Here is a 16029-nt window from a genome sequence, read left to right on the forward strand (position 1 = left end):
CTAATAGTTCTGCAGATATGCAGTTCTGGATCCCTGTGTGAACACAACTATGTAAATATTATGCACAGTTGTAAAAAAAACAGCTTTCTGAGTTTTTTTTTTTTAAATATAGAAGTTTACATTGAACTTCTTTTAGTAAAATTAAATATTATACTGGGGCACCTGGGTGGCTCAGTTGGTTGGGCGTCCGACTTTGGCTCAGGTCATGATCTCACTGCTTGTGAACTCTAGCCCCACATCAGGCTCTGTGATGACAGCTCAGAGCCTGGAGCCTGCTTCAGATTGTCTCCATCTCTCTGCCCCTCCCCTGCCCTCTCTCTCTCTCTCTCTCTCAAATATAAAACATAAAAAATTTTTTTTTAAATATTATACTTTTCTTCAATGGCTTATATGACCAATAACAAAAACATTTGGAAGTGAGTTAGAAAATTAGCTGTTTATATCCCTGCCATAATGGGTAAGGAAATGTTACCTTTGGTTTTAGTAAGAATCACTAATATTAATGAATAATTGAGCACATAGTTATCAGGAATCTCATTTTACAAAAAGATAAACTGAGGTTTTAGAAAACTCAAGTCATTTGAAGGTCATGGAGCTAAAAAGTGACCTACCCTAAATCTCATGTTTTTAATCATTATGCAAACTTCTTCCACTTTGGGAAAGTAGCAATTGATTACCACCACCCTATTTTATACAAGAGACACGCGTGTGAATGTTCTGCTAAGATGTAAAGCATAAATTTACGTAAGCCTATTACATCTTTCATAAGCAAAAGCCCATAATTCAGAATAATCCATTTTGATATCACAATGGATACTGTTCTATTTTTAGGAAAATGATATATATTTATATAAATATCCTTTAGAATCACCTCTATGTATTGCCCAGCATTTTTCAATCCAGCAATTTCTTGGTTAATATGTTTATCATCTTCAAAGGACATTTTAAAATGCATACAACAAAAGAGCTTAACGGAACTAAATCCTATTTGGGACTAAATTCAATGAGACACTACTTCAGGAAGTTGTGTCTTCTAGTCGCTTTCGAGTCCTGACAGAAATGTCAATTTGATCATCTTAGAAAAAAATAGTTGTGTAAGGGAATACTTAAATATCCTTAAAATATCATTCTATGAATGATCTGTTATAGATGTAAGCCTGTAATTTCACCAGTTAGATCTCCTGAAAAATGCTTGATTGTCTTTAAAGCATGTCATCCTATTTCAGAAATAATTTAGATGACTTTTTTATTTACTTATTTTATTTATTTATATTGCAAACACATTACCATTAATAAACTGTTCCTTAGTAATGAGTATTTCATGTAGAATGGCCTATTTCCTTCATCAGATGTTGTTAAAGCACTGTTCAAGCATTCCTAAATGATCTAATGTATTCAATCATTGTAATTTGGATTTAAAATACAGCACAGCTATTAAACATTGACTCAGAAACCTTGTAACCTCACCAAGATTGTTAATAAACAGTAAAACACTGTCAGCTGTTATTTTTTGAGGTCATTTTGCTATTTTTTAGATATTTGAGTCATTTAACATAAATAAAAACTCTAATATTCTTGGCATTTTGATCTTACCACACTAAGTCATCCTTAGTTATAGCACCCATCACTGACCTAAATTTTCTATCTATGAACAATATGGCATTTTGGGGAAAAGAATGTGTTTCAGCGTAGAGAAACCTAGACTGTCATGTATTAGTTAACCTAATCTATTTCATGTTCCTATTTCCTCTAGTATAATAAAATGAGAGAATATGAAAATCTCATAAATCTTTTGGGACGATTTTATATATATAAATATGAATATATGTATCTTGTTCTAATTATATAATAGATGCATATTCAATATATTTAATTATGTTCAATACTGTATATTTATATATTGAATATACATATATACATGTATTTATACTGCATATAATTGTTCCATTGTGGATCCTCCATAAACAAATAATGAATGAAAAGAAATGAATATATTGAATATATAAAGCTCTTCAAAAAAGTGCTTTCTTTCCTTTTGTGCACCCAATCATGAACCGATATACTACAAAGGAAAACCTTACTGATTGAAGGTAATTTGGGGAAAAAAAGAACCACCCAAATTAGTGAAAGATTTCAGACTATAATTTTTTAAAATTTTTTTAAGAGAGGGAACACATGTGAGTGGGGGAGAGAGAGAGAGAGAGAGAGAGAGAGAGAGAGAGAGAGAGAGAATCTTAAGCAGGCTCCACACTCAGTATGCCGTCCAACATGGGACTCCACTCTACCACTGTGAGATCATGCCCTGAGCTGAAATCAAGAGTCAGATGCTCAACAGACTGAGCCACTCAAGTGCCCTCAGACTATAATTTTTTTTAATTTTATCCAAATTGTTATTTCTCAAAAGTTACCAAGTAGAGAGCACTACTTAAAAAAATAAATTCATCTAAAATAAATGCTATCTACTTACACATAAACCATAATTGATATCAAATACAACAGAGTGCTGACTATGTGCCAGTTGCTATTCTACATTCTTTACACATATTAAAAAAAAAAACTGGAATCGTCTCAGGTAGCTACTTTTTACTGATGAGGAAACAAAGACTTTCCCAAGTGACCTGCTCAAAGGCACAACATATCCTAAATGGCAGAGCAGTCTAACTATAGGGTTCATATTCCTTCCTATCCACTACTCCTCTATAATAAATGTGAAACACAAATTTTCTCTTAAATAGATAAAAACACATCATCTTACAATGTTGATTATGCTATGTTGTTTAGTCAAAATTATTTCTTTATAAAATCCACCTGTGCCACTTGTAATTAGCCAACTGTAAATTACTATAGTCCAAATAGATTCATCTCTGTTGATCATTTTAAACAAACTTGGAAACAAATTTTATCAACTGAATTTGAATTTTTCAATGAATATTTTTATATCAGAGTAATCATTATCTATACTTCAAACTATATATTCGTTCTGAAACTTGTTTAATAAGGTATAATTGTGATAACCAAATGTTGTCTCTTTTTTCATTCACATTTGAAAGAAGTCAAAAGAAATAAAAATACAGTATTCAACTTCTTTGGGAGAAACCCAATAACAAAAATTTATTTTAGGGGTGCTTGGGTGGCTCGGTCAGTTAAGCGTCAGACTCTTAATATTGGCTCAGGTCATGATCTCATGGTCATGTGATTGAGCCCCACGTCAGATTCCATACTGAGGGTGGAGCCTGCTTGGGATTCTCTCTCTCTCTCTGCCCCTTCCCCACTCATGTGTCCGTCTCTGTCTCTGTCTCTCTCTCTCTCCCCAAATAAATAAACATTAAAAAATAAAATAAATAAAATAAAAATTTATTTTAATTCAACAAGACAGAGAATAAAATAAATCTTCAGTTACACCTTTCCTTTTCAAATTTCTCAATAATCCCAATGGGGGCTTCATATTTAATTAGCTCATCTTTCATATTTTTTTGATGATCTCAAAAGTAAATTTAGAAAGTAGCAAATGAGAATTGAATCTACATTATAGCAGAAATAAATTATATTCCTGAGTGTACAGCCTGTGAAAAAAGAAAAAAACTTATTTTAAAAGGCTGTATCATTTGATCTGATTTTAAGATTTTTACTGAAACATGCTTACAATACCTCTGTACTGTTTTGCCTTGCTTAGAAGCAGGGGACAGAACTGAATGAACTCCAGTTCCCTTTCTAATGTTTAAGTCTATGAATCTTTAACTCAGTATATGACAGGATATCGGAGATGCATGAATTATACAATTCAGCCTTTATGACTCATTTTATATTTCTCAGTCAAGACCCATGTGAGAATCTTTAATGTGAGTGGTAAAATTAAGAAATATTATTATTTTGGGGCGCCTGGGTGGCGCAGTCGGTTAAGCGTCCGACTTCAGCCAGGTCACGATCTCGCGGTCCGGGAGTTCGAGCCCCGCGTCAGGCTCTGGGCTGATGGCTCAGAGCCTGGAGCCTCTTTCCGATTCTGTGTCTCCCTCTCTCTCTGCCCCTCCCCCGTTCATGCTCTGTCTCTCTCTGTCCCAAAAAAAAAATAAATAAAAACGTTGAAAAAAAATTAAAAAAAAAAAAAAAAGAAATATTATTATTTTGTAGCAAAAATAGACAAAATTTGGGGGAAGAAAACTGTAGATACTGGGCTGTAATGAGTGAAAATAAATCTCAAAGTTTGTAGCAACAAATGATTTCTATGGACATGCTTGATCTTCAAAGATAGTTCAAATTATTTTCATTTTGATCAAACCAATTAAAATCTTTATAAATGTTTCTGTCGAGTTCATTAGATATAAAAATAATTCGTAGCCCAATGACAAATTCTAAAATAAGGAAAATTAGGCCTCTAAAACTGTCAACGCTTCAGTATCATTTTCAAATTTTTCAAGAGAGCAAAAATCCAATGTTACATTACAAAATTAATTTGAACTGATTGGAAAAATACTAAGATTAATAGCGTTAGCTGCTTAGGATACAAGGTGATACGAAATTTTTTGTATGTTTGTGAAAATAAAATGATTACATTGTTTCCTTTTGAGTCAAACTTCCTTTGTGTAAGAACTCTTAACCCTTTCATTGAATTCAGAAAATATCATGTATTTGATGCTGTGTTACACAGGGTTAATCCATTCTCCACAGTGAAGTGCACAAATTTCAGCAATAACATATTCTGTTCCACTGTCATCCGTATAAAATATTGTTTACACTCCAGGACTATCGCTTCGGGAAATTATTGATGAGAGCAGCTGCTCCTTCAGAATAAAAGTAAAAAAGTCCTTTCTGTCCAACCAGGGGCACTTCAGTCCCTTGCTTTATCTCTATGGCACAGAACCAAGCAAGATTGGATTTTAGAATTGGTTAAAAAAATTATAAAATGAAATAAAAATCTTTAGAAAGAAACTCTTTAAAACTTCACTTGGGAACTTTTGTCAAGCTCTGAACCATCTCCCTTGACTCAAAATCCTTTGTTAAAAATGGAATGAAAAACAGAACCTAAACTATACACTGTAATCGGCAACCAACTTCAGACACAACTCATTGCTACTGAACTGAACATTGTAATTGCAATTATAACTCTACACTGGTTCATGCATAAATTATTCAAATTCGGGCAATAGATTATTCAAACATTATCTCGAAGAAACACTTCTGAAAGCTCACTAACAATTATGCTTCAACCCTTTACTAACAAATGCCATGCAATTAAAAGCATAATGTATTTTTTAGACCCTCAAATGGTCAATAAAAATTGTTTTAACACAAATGTATTTTTAACTATAATTCACTATTAAAAATTTCTTTCTTGTCAAATCTCAAAAAATTTCAACACTCTCTCTGAAAAGAAAAGGTTGAGAATTCATCCACATTGTTCAAATTGAGTGTATATACTTCAAGAGACTAACTTCTTTTATAAAAAGATGGAAGTCTGAATATTAAATTTAAAAAGGAGATTCTCAATTTCTGTTAAAAAGCCAGTAAAGGGGCGCCTGGGTGGCGCAGTCGGTTAAGCGTCCGACTTCAGCCAGGTCACGATCTCGCGGTCCGTGAGTTCGAGCCCCGCGTCAGGCTCTGGGCTGATGGCTCGGAGCCTGGAGCCTGTTTCCGATTCTGTATCTCCCTCTCTCTCTGCCCCTCCCCGTTCATGCTCTGTCTCTCTCTGTCCCAAAAATAAATAAACATTGAAAAAAAAATTAAAAAAAAAAAAAGCCAGTAAAATGTCAGTTTCATATGACCTAACTGACTTTCCCTACCAAGTTGTATTTTCACATAAAAAGTTGAATCAATCATTAGAATAAGTTTCATCTAAGTTCTAAAGTTAATCATTAGGACCTCACTTTTGTGGAAGTCATAAAATTCACAAATCCTGGGTCATGTTGTTGTTCATCCTATAGACTATGTAAACTGCCTCTTTAAAGATTATATAATCTGGGGCACCAGGCTGGCTCAGTTGGTTAAGTGTCCACCTCTTCATTTTGTCTCAGGTCATGATCTCACAGTTTGGGATTGAGCCCCACATTTGGCTCTGTACTAACATCGCGAAGCCTGCTTGGAGTTCTCTCTCTCCCTCTCTGCTCCTCCCCCCCTCACTCTCCCCTCACTCTCTCTCTTTTTCTCTCAAAAATAAATAAATAAACTTAAAAAAGGTAGAGATTATATAATCTGTGACTTACACGGACACACCTGAGGCCCCTGATTACTTTCCCCAAGTATTGCATCAAGTGGGGAGTGGAGAATGCTTTACTCAATTATTATCCAAGCCATCATAGGTATCACAATGACCCTGATTTAGTGCATTTTTTAAAACAGAGGGTCAATAAATGTCCACTACTTAAACTTTGGACAAAGAAATTATTACTCATTTTACTAAGTACAAAGGCAGGTCTTGCTTCTGCCAATACTGGGATCTCTTACACAAACTGATTCTCATTGGTTCTGAATAGGTCATGTATCTTTTCCTGAGCCACGCACTGGGGCACCTGAAATGTAATTCTCGAACTGACCAGGCTTGAGTCACATGACCAGGAATCATTTATGTAAGTGTTACAACCACACTATCATCTCTTCTTGTAATTTGTATGTTTAAAATATAAACCCTTCCTTGTCTTGGCTATACACAGATGACAAAATATCAGGGAGTAGTTTTGTTATTCATTATCTGTGTTATATTACCTTTAGATGAAACTTTTCTCTTCCACACCTAAATAATACATATTCTCTATATGTGAAAATTAGAGGACTTTGTTTTGTCTTCCTCTGACCTCACAGTTTCCTCCAACTGAAGGGAAAAATTTACAAACTGGCCCTAACATCAATCATTCTGCCAGCATAGCAGAGGTGCACAGGACACACAACATATGAACTTCTGTCTATATGTTTACATTTATACTCCATATCGTTCCATAAAAGATTTCAACATGGCTTATAGGAAAATATGCTACAGGACAAGATGAAACTAAATGAATTTTGGCATCATAGCTAAAGAAAAACAAAAGCAGCGAAACAGCAGGAATAAGATTTGAGAAAAAGAATAAACATAATAACTGTCATTAATTTGTATACAATTAGCAGAGAAATTGCTTTTAAGTCTCAGACCAAGAGAACCAAGGTGAACATAATCAGCTTTCTAAACAGAGTATCTAGAAGACCTTAAACACACACACACACACACACACACACACACACATTGTTTTATATAGTTAAAAATCATCAACATCTGATTTTTCTTCCTCACAGAAGGGAACCAAGGACACAAAAATGTTGCACTGGCCAGAAGGTAACCTTGGAGAAAGTGCCCTGAGGTGGTAGTCATATTTCTGCAGTAATAAGGAGAGACCTGCAGCCTGATTTTTATTCTGTTTATGAAGCTCTGTGGCAGGGAAGGAAGAGAGATGCAGGTTAAAGATATGCCATAAACTATTCAATGTACAAGTGTGGAATGGATATGAAACTATTAGCAGAATTTTTGCTGCCAGCAAAGAGAAATTCACATATACAGGAGATGCAGTTTATCTTCTGGGACTTTCTGAAAAGTAAAAGAAACCAGCAAAATCCTGTCTTCATCTTTCCTTTGTTATTCAAAAAATTAAACTGCTATAGACACCCTGCATATCAAAATTATATTTATCATTATTCAAACACATTAAAAGTAGAAGAACTAGAGACTGTATTTAAAAAAGAAATAAATACCATTAATTTTCTTCTTTCAACTTTGCTGGAGAATAAAGTGATTAGATTTTGGATTTGCATTAATGAATAATTTAGGAGTTATGAAGAAGACACTAATTGTTGATGGAGCAACCTTTGCTGAAGAACACTCTATTTAAATAAGCAGAGTGCCTCAGGGTTTTTTTTGTCAGTCTAAGGAGAGCCATTTTATTTCACTCTAGGAACTTCTACAGTTCAATGTTGCATTAACTGAGAGAAATAGTTTGGTGTTTTTTTTAATTTTTTTTAATGTTTATTTATTTTTGAGAGAGACAGAGACAGAATGCGAGTGGGTTGGGGCAGAGAGAGGAGGCACAGAGAAGCAGGCTCCAGGGCTCCGAGCTGTCAGCACAGAGCCTGACACGGGGCTCAAACTCACGAGCTGTGAGATCATGACCTGAGCCGAAGTCGGAGGCTCAACCGACTGAGCCACCCAGGCGCCCCATGAGAAATAGTTTTAAGCACCACAGTTGTTTATGCATACCAATGGAAAATCTCAATAGAAATATTCTTTCTGAGTTTTGGATGAGGAATAAAAGAGTAACAGACCACATGGAACACAGTCATAAATAAAAATGGGGGAATTCATAAAGAATTTCATAAAACAGCTATGGCCACAACAGTATTCCATACTCAGCTGATCTGTATTACAGTCTGTAGTACATCAATTGGCAATGAACTCATGGCCCATGAAAGACACCAACGATCACTCTACCTATATCCCAACAAGGAGACGCCGTCAATTCATATTTAGTGAGTGCCACTGTATATGAGCTGTTTATCTAGACACAGAAGTCAGAAAAACCTCTAGGTATTTATAAATCATAAAAGCTTACAAATGTTACATATGCTATAAGAAGTGAATATCAAACCAAAGAGAGGGAAACATGGCTATGGATTTAGGTTTTGTAATGTTGCCTTTTTAATAAACAAAAATAGATGAGTTGTTATAACAAAACAAGCCTGTATATATATTAACTATACAAAAACCATATTATATAACTATATAACTGTAACAATTATTGAAGCAGATTTATTTGCATAGAGGGTTTGAATCTGGAGTGAGGAATGAGGGAAAATGGAGGTTGGTAAAGGACCAGTTTGCTATGAAGCCAAACTCATTCCTTGCATTATGTGAACTAGAGCTTAAACAAAGTAGAAAAATGAAATTTGATGGGTTTAGTCTATTATCCAGTTCTGATCAGATCAATAATTTTTGTACACTGAAAATGAACCGTAAGAAATACAACAAAGTATTTGGATCATGAGATAATGTTATTTGCATCTTATACACTTCTTTACTTTTCCAATTTTTCTGCAACGTATACTAATTAATTCTAAAACCAGAAAAAAATCAAAACATTGTATTTTTAAATTAACTATAATAAATGTTAAAACTAGTAATAAAATAAATCTGTATTTGCTTTCACATGTTTCAAAGTATACTTAAGTGATATTTCGTTTATGTAAATATGCCTACACTTGAATGAACACTTATATATATAAATCGCCCATATATTATACCCTCAGCACAGAGTTACTGGTTTTCACTTCACTGTGCAAGTCAAGGTTCCATTAGCATGGTATCATGCTGTGAAAACTACCAACTGTTAAGAATGAAGACATCAATTTTCACATCTCTGGTCAACATTGTAGAATGCTTAAAATAATCATATATTTCTAAATGTAATGCTGAAATATACATTCAAAGGTCTCATTAAATGTGAAAGTTTGTGTATTTTCAATATATAGCTATGGAGACAGGTTAATACGCCTGCCTTAGTCATTAAATGCTAAATAAAAATCTCTGTTAATTTTGTATTTTAAAGAAGCTTCAATTTATTTTTATACATTGAAAAAATTCCAAGTAGCTGTAGGTTTTCAACTCAGCAGGATTTCCGAGGGAAAACGTGCTGTGCACTAAAAAATAATGGTCTAGAGTAAGAGTGCAAGTCTAGGGAAGACATAAGGTAGTTTCCTCCATTTAGAATAAAAAGGACCTATGTGTCCAACTAAGTATAAGGATTCCATAGCTATCTACTATTCTTTAACAAGTATGGTACCCTAAAGTGGATGGAAGAATGTATAAGTCCTCATTCAATTCAATCAATAGTTCTATTTAATTGAGAAACATTTATTGAGTACGTGTTGCCAGTCACACACACACAGAGTCAGAACTCATAATCAAATGAGCTATATGGATAAGGAATAGCTATTAGTTAACCTTTGTTTTTCTATTATAGCCATACTTCTACTTTGAATAGATTCTCATTCTACAGTGACGAATAGATAATTCGACCTCCCATCTCTCTACCTCTTGTATCACACACACAGACACACACTCATGTGTATACACATTCACACACACAATGTGTTGTGTTTGCATGGTAAGTTGAAGAAAATATAAGTACAGCAAAGGTGTCAAGAACAGGAAATGCCTATCTGGTCCTTGATCATCATCCATCCTTGGAGACCTCAAATCACACCTCATGTGGCACTTGTTCCTCAGTGCATTCCTGTTGCTGCTACCTCGTTCCTCTTTGCAATTCAGAACTCCCTTCCAGGCCTTGGATCCTCATGGTTAATTCCCTGCCTCTCTGAAGTATATAGGAATATATTCTCATACTTCAAACCAAGCTGAGTTGCGGGTAACTAGATAAGATTGTCTAAGACCTTTATCTTCACAGACACACCACATAGTTATTTATTCTTTAGAACCCTCCCTGCTGGAAGATCTCTTCCAAGGAGGTAAGCCACAGGTACTTTCTACTCTTACATTCCAGAAATCAGGTTAGGGTATGTTACTACTATGAAAAGAACTTGGCTCAAGAAAATGAGTGGCCACAGAGCCCCTTCTACAGGGTAATTCAATGAAGTTCTTTTTACTTTCCCTCCAAATTTTTCCTTCTTCATAGCCCAAGTAACCTTTTAGTATCTTGAGAAAACTCGCTTTTTTCTAGTATGCATTCTTCTTATATTTGTGTGTGTGTGTGTGTGTGTGTGTGTGTGTGTGTGTGTGTGTGTGTTGTATGTGATCCGTATTAAAAACCTTATACTTCCAATCGCTCCTGGAGTATCTTACCAGATTCTTTTGCTTTGACCTAATCCTCAAGGATATTCAACAGCTTCTCATTGCCACTTAAAAGGAATTTGCCTATCTGATCTTGCTATGCAAGCCTTCTGAGAAATCTGAATTCTTCCTAACTTTTCTCCCACTACCGTCTACAGAAGACCTGCAACTCTAGTGAGACTGGTCTCACCATTGCTCCCAACGTACATCACCCCCGCTGCAATCCTGTTACTGTTGCTTACTGTGCTTTGCATGTACTGTATTCCAATCCAAAGCTGGAAACTTTCAGATTCTGATCTAGATATCTCTCTTCCATAAAGGTTTCCCAAATACTCTCCCATCTGATCACCCTTTGGTCAGGCAACTGTTACCAATGTATACATCACCTTGTGTCATTTGCAGCTGTTTCTACTGTTTTTAGACTCTATCTTACATACTCACGTATTATTGGATTGGAAGTTTCTCACAAACACAGTTCATGACAGGTAGTACATAGCTGGACAAAATGCAATGAACAAATACTTAGAAAAATGAATTATATGTGCACATGGGGTCCGAGAGAGAGAGAGAGAGAGAGAGAGAGAGAAGAGAGAATGCAAGTCAATTTCAGACATTTGTTTATTATCCAAGTAAATATAAACTACACCAGCAAATAAATATTGAATTTTCTGCCATGTAGCCATTCTAGAGAAACTTAATATTACAAAAACTCAATTTTTAATATAAAACTAATGTTTTGCCTATATTACTTGATTTTTAATGTTTTACTAATTCTTTATCCATCTGTCCTCATTGGTACAATGCTCTAATCCAATTTCTTAAGAAGACATGTTTACTCCTCAGTCTTTTAGAAATAAAAATCTGTTTGCCTTGCCTGTTTCTTCATAAATGCTTTCCACTCTAATGCATTATTTAAAGTAAAAACATGTGTATGAGCCTATTTCTATCAGATATTTGATGTTCATTTGTTTGCAGAGATAGAAAGACAAGAATACAAGCAACACCTTTGTATATTTAAATAATTCACATTGCCGGAGGTCCTTTATACTTACTAAAACTGGGGTGGCTTTGAATAATCTGTGAGAGATTATATTAAAGGATGGATCTCTAGATACAATTTCCTTCCTCAATTCTATTATACTTTCCTTTCTGATATTAGATATCTAAGGCATTGGTGACAATGAAACTTCAGTGTTGTGTTATTTTATGGGGAAGTTTTTATTTCCCAGGGGGTAATATCCTTTCTGGAAGCACATTCAAGATCATTTCTGAGGGCTGTTTTCATTCTTTACCTGGGGAGATCTCAACTAGCAAATAAGCCCCAGGGACATTTTCCCTTTTACTGCAGCTGAATCTATAGCACCTGGAAGACTCCCTGGCATTTAATAAATACTTGTTAAAGAAGTAAAGGACTAAATCAGAAAAAAACGATCATTTTCTCTAAGTATTTTTTTTTCTTTCTTATGCCTTTCTTTAAAGTACCTATCTCCCTCCTCCTTATTTTTCCCCTGGCTGCACATCCCACTGAAACCTTCAAAAACCAATTGACAGAAACAGTGTTAAACTGTACTTAGTAATAACAGAATACTAGTGGATTTGCACAGGGCAAATATTTATAGATATCATATAAATACTTATAGATATTATGTAAGCTTGTTTCCCCTCCCCTAAAAATTATCCTTCGATTTTTCTCAAGGTTAGCAAGTTTGCATAAGCAAAATAGAAATTAGGTCTTTAAAGATACTTTCCTATAGGAACCTAGGAAGGAAATAAAAGCTACCTGTCCTCAGTTTATGTGCACACAACTTTTGATGGTAGAATGAAAAAAAATAAGCAAAAAGAAGGGATGAAGGAAAGATGGGAGGGAGGGAGGAAGGAAGGAGGAGGGAAGAGTGGTGGGAGTAGGGAGTGAAGGAAGGAGAGCAAAAAAAGAGGAAAGGAAGGGTAGGAAGGAAGGCAGAGAGAAAGAAAGAAAGCAAGCTTAATAACCACTGCATTGAAGTATACAATTTATTGAAAAAAAATCTAGCTGTTTTAGATCAAATAAATTTAAAAACTAATTAGCTTGCAGATATAAATATTTTCACTTTAAAGAGAATTTCACTGTCAATATAAACACTTGTTCATAAGGACTGTTATCACGTAAAGATGATAGCATCTGAGTAAATCTCCAAGAATATCTTGAGCTCTTAGAAGCTCTGACTTCTTTAATTATAGTATGCATTACTAAGTTCCTTTTACATATGATTGAATTATTAATACTTAAGAAGAAAAGACAATTCATATATGACTCTTGTTGCAGGAGCTCACGATGTGGAAGTAATTCTTTCACAAGAACAAGGAAACCATGCACCTCCAGCTGTGACAGAAACAGGGTTGGAGAAGAGTCCCCCACCAGCTCACCTTTTCATTGTTACATGTCACTTACTATAATAAATCATTAAGAGGCGTGTCTACAGTATTGCTTCTGCTCGCTTCACTTGGTTTACATAAATGTAGATATGTCGAGATATACTTTGCATTTCTGTAGAAAGCTTCATGGAAAGTTAAACTTGCTTTTTAATGCTGAATCACAGAACTTACATTCTTTCTTGAAGTATTAAATTTGTTCATATTTTGAATCTTGGGAAATGGCGACACAAAGAGTATTATAAATAGTTTTATAATTGTACTATCATTCCAGAGTCCAAGGCCCTTTGGGTTTTGTTCTGTTTTCTTTTCTATTACTTTTTAGTGTCATTTATGCACAAGTATACAGTTACCAGATATATTAAAAGCTACCATATATTTTCATATAAAAGAGCTGAATTTTGTATCCACATGGAAAGAAAGCATTAAATTTGGCTACATAAGAAAGAAAAAAATATTTAGAGTAAATATGTATTTCAAATTATTTTTCATTGAATATTAAGAAGATATATAAGATATAGGACATAATATGTGCACATAACCATACACAAATTTTGCTGTAACTTTTATGTTAATTGAGGTTACTTCCATAACCTTTTTACACTTCGTTTTTCCCACTCCAAAACACATCATGGAAATCCCTCCAGGCTAATTAGTGGAGAACTAGTTCATTGTTTTTAATGACAGCATAATATTCCATGGTGTAGATACCCCACCATGTTCAAAGCCATGCCCCTATTGACAGGAATTGTCTTTATTTCCACTATTTTTCTTTCCTTTTATTTTACTCAAAATATTTTCACACATTTTATTAAGTCATTGTGCTCTTATTTACCTGTATTATAGATTCAATGCAATTGAAATTGTTAAACAAAAGTATGTGTAGCTTTGTTTTCACAGATACTTTTTCAAACCACAGTGCAACACTCACTTTTCCTACTGTGTGCAAGAGTTAACTCTTTTACAGATCATCACCAGTGATAGGAAATACAGTTCTTTTTATTTTTTGACAAGTCTATGAATATAACGGTATATGTTTTTTTCTGTGCTTGCTTGTGTGTCTCTGCACGTGTGCATCTAACAAATTTGAACTTTTTTTTCTTACATTTAGCCAAGATCTTTGCTATTTATCTAGAGACTTAGTATTTTTCTTGTCACTCTAAAAGCTCTCTGGTAACATATACAACATGCTGCACAAGATATTAGCAAGTACAATCCAGAAACAAATCAAAATGAAAATATATGACTAAAGGTTTATTACAGGAATGGAAGAGGATGCATTATCAAGAAGCTTATCAGGAAATCCATTACTTCTATATATTAATAGAATAAAAATAAATAACCACATCAATAGACGATCAAAAGACATTTGATAAAAATCAGCGGTCATTTCCAGTAAAAGCACAAAATAAAATATTAACAAAAACAAAATACGTAGATACAATAAAGACTATCTTACCACAACCCAATATTACATTAAATAAAAAAACACTACAATCCTTCCAGTTAAAGACAGAGATGAATATTTTCACTATTAATATTAAATACTGCCTTGAAATATTTAACAAAAGCTAAAGCAAACATCCAAGAAATTTAGATAACTAGCATAAGTACTGGAAAAGATGAAATGATCCTAATTAAAGGATAAAAAATCTAAGATAAAAAATTTTCAAAAACAAAATAAATAAAAGACTTTGCTAAGGTAGAAAAACCTGACATAAATATACAACATCCAATAGCTTTCTCTATTCAAGCAATCACTACCAATAAAAAAAAAAAAAAAAAAAAAATAGGAGGAAAATCTCTTTTTGATAGTGACAAAACCCAAAAGATATTTAGTAATAAATATATTGAGAACAATATTTTTCGGTGACGAAATGTTAACTAAAATAAGTATTCTAAGATCTGACCAAATGGAAAGTCTTACCATGTTCCTGATGAGCAAGAGAAAAACAATCCTGGATACCTGGGGGTAGACCTGGCGATCACATGTTCTCCTGTAGAAGATACACAATTTCACAGAATAATACCATCAGACAAGGCTACTCCATCACTATGATGAACAAATAAAATAAATAAATAAATAAGACAACGACCTCTATCCCCTAATCATTTTTGAATACAGATAAACATGAATATTGTCCAAACAACAAAACTAATTAAATTCCTCTCTCCTGGTTAATATGAGCGTCTGCTTCTTGTTTACTAATTAGCTCTAGACTCACTTCATTCCTCCTTCCTTATAGATGAGATCTATTATTACCCCCTCCCCAATTGTAGAATTGCCCCTCCTTCTTTACAGTATCCAATCCAAGGCAAAGCCTTATTTCCTTTAATCCTCTTCAAAATTACTAACACAATCCTAAATCCTAGAATAGACTATTTTTAACAATCTGAGACACCCCATTTTCCCCTATGTGTGTTCTCCTTTGCTGCCAAGAACAATAAACTCAACTTGCTCAACTTTAGGTTGTTCCTGGTGGTCTGTGTGTGGTGGGCATTGACACTGGATGGAAAGATTAAGCAGGCAGACCTATCAATTCTCCTATAATTAATATTTTAATGTTTAAAGCAAGTACAACCAGAGTTCCCACTTTGTGTGTTGTGGGTTGGGATTTGTTCAAAATAATCTTCAAACTTCACTAGAAATATAAATGCCTGGGGGTGCCTGGGTGGCTTGGTCGGTTAAGCGTCCAACTTCGGCTCAGGTCGAGATCTCACGGTCCGTGGGTTCGAGCCCCGCGTCGGGCTCTGTGCTGACCGATCGGGGCCTAGAGCCTGCTTCGGATTCTGGGTCTCCCTCTCTCTCTGCTCCTCCC

The 16029-nt window shown here is 34.4% G+C and overlaps 1 long non-coding RNA gene across 3 annotated transcripts in view; it reads right to left on the reverse strand.

The window, feature by feature from the left end:
- LOC147578604 (uncharacterized) overlaps positions 1-16029 on the reverse strand; it is a 473745-nt gene that overhangs the window by 275120 nt on the left and 182596 nt on the right. For all 3 annotated transcript variants that reach the window (XR_015254319.1, XR_015254321.1, XR_015254320.1), the window contains exon 3: positions 15138-15207. This is a non-coding gene — a long non-coding RNA (uncharacterized LOC147578604). The remainder of the gene's footprint in view (positions 1-15137; positions 15208-16029) is intronic.

Source organism: Puma concolor, chromosome C1 (genome assembly GCF_028749965.1).
Source record: "Puma concolor isolate L17-30 chromosome C1, mPumCon1.1.hap2, whole genome shotgun sequence".
Taxonomy (NCBI): Eukaryota; Metazoa; Chordata; class Mammalia; order Carnivora; family Felidae; genus Puma; species Puma concolor.